The sequence below is a fragment of the Primulina huaijiensis genome, chromosome 11 (genome assembly GCF_012295235.1).
Source record: "Primulina huaijiensis isolate GDHJ02 chromosome 11, ASM1229523v2, whole genome shotgun sequence".
In the NCBI taxonomy this organism is placed as follows: Eukaryota; Viridiplantae; Streptophyta; class Magnoliopsida; order Lamiales; family Gesneriaceae; genus Primulina; species Primulina huaijiensis.
In genome coordinates, this window is record NC_133316.1 from 5,326,504 (window position 1) to 5,328,166 (window position 1,663).

Sequence of the window (1,663 nt, forward strand, 5' to 3'; positions counted from 1 at the left end):
AATAAGGAAGTAAATTCACACTTGCTCCCAAATCTAACAAAGCTTTTTTAATTTTATCTTCTCCAATAATACATGAAATTGTTGGACAACCAGGATCTTTATATTTTAAACTAGAATTATTTTGAAGAATAGAACTTACTTGTTCAGCCAAAAATGCTTTCTTCTTCACATGCAATTTTCTCTTCACAGTACATAAGTCTTTTAAAAATTTTGCATATGAAGGTACTTGTTTAATAGCATCTAATAATGGAATATTTATCTTTTCCTGTTAAAAAACTTCATAGATATCAGAATCATTTTTTTGTTTTTTATGATTTGTTAATGCATGAGGAAATGGTGGAGGTTTATTTGATTCATTTACTATTTCAGATGATTTATCATTCAACATATTATTTTTAGAATTTAAGGTATCATCATTCTCAAAAGTATCAGGATTATCATCCTTACTCTTTGATTTTACATGATCCTTGTTTTCATTACTATATGGATCATTAACTATTTTACCACTTCTAAGGGTAATAACAGATTTTATTTGATCAATTTTTTCATTTTTTAATTCTTGATTTTGATTTTTAGGATTAGGTTAAGGTTGAGATGGAAATTTTTCTTTTTCAAGAATATTAAGTGCAGATGCAAATTTTGCAAGAGTTTCTTTCAAATCAGTCATAGATTGACTGTTTTGAATATTGATAGATTCTTGCTTTTGGATAAATGCATGAATTACATCTTCAAAGTTTTTTCTTGGAGGTGTAACATAAGGAATATAACCTTGATGATTTTGGTTATTTTGAAAATATTGTTGTGAGGGTTGTGCATTATTATCAGTCCTCCAACTAAAACTAAGATGATTTTTCCATCCGAGATTATATGATGTTGAAAAAGGATCTAGTATTGGTTTTTTATAATTGTTAACATAATTTGCTTGTTCATGGAGACATTCTTTAAATGAAGGTAATGTTGGACAATCTTTTGTAGCATGATCATGTGTATCACATATATGACAAACAATTTCTTGAATACTTTTTAATTGACCACTCTTTTTCATTTCTAATGACTTTATTTTTCTTGCTAAAGATGCAAGTTTAGCTTGAATATCCATATCATCTTTAAGATTATAGATACCACCCACATTTGTTGAATTATTGATTTTAGTTGTTGTTGGTTCTATTGTGTCTATATTATCCCAATTTTGAGCATTTTCTGCTAATGAATCCAAATACTCCATAGCTTCATTTGGGTTTTTATCTTCAAAAGTTCAATTACACATGAATTCTATCATTTGCCTATCTTTAGGTATTAGACCTTCATAAAAGTGAGAAACTATTCTCCATGTTTCAAAACCATGATGTGGGCATGTATTAAGTAATTCTTTATATCTATCCCAACATTGATAAAATGTTTCTCCTTGTTTTTGAGAAAAAGTAGTAATTTGTCTTTTAAAAGAGTTTGTTCTATGGGAAGGAAAAAACTTTTTGAGAAATTGTTGTTGCATTTCTTCCCATGATCTTATTGAACTTGATCTCAAATTTTGTAGCCATGTTTTAGCTTTATCTTTTAAAGAAAAAGGGAAAAGCTTTAATCGAACTATATCCATGCTACAATTTTGATCATTATAAGTGTTACAAACTTCCTCAAATTCTCTTAGATGTAAATATGGATTTTC

General features: G+C 27.8%; 1 non-coding gene across 1 annotated transcript; it reads left to right on the forward strand.

The window, feature by feature from the left end:
• Positions 1-1,337: 1,337 nt before the first annotated feature.
• On the forward strand, positions 1,338-1,448 carry LOC140989074 (small nucleolar RNA R71). Its single transcript, XR_012177421.1, has one exon. It is a non-coding gene; the product is annotated as a small nucleolar RNA R71 (small nucleolar RNA).
• The last annotated feature ends 215 nt before the right edge of the window (positions 1,449-1,663 follow it).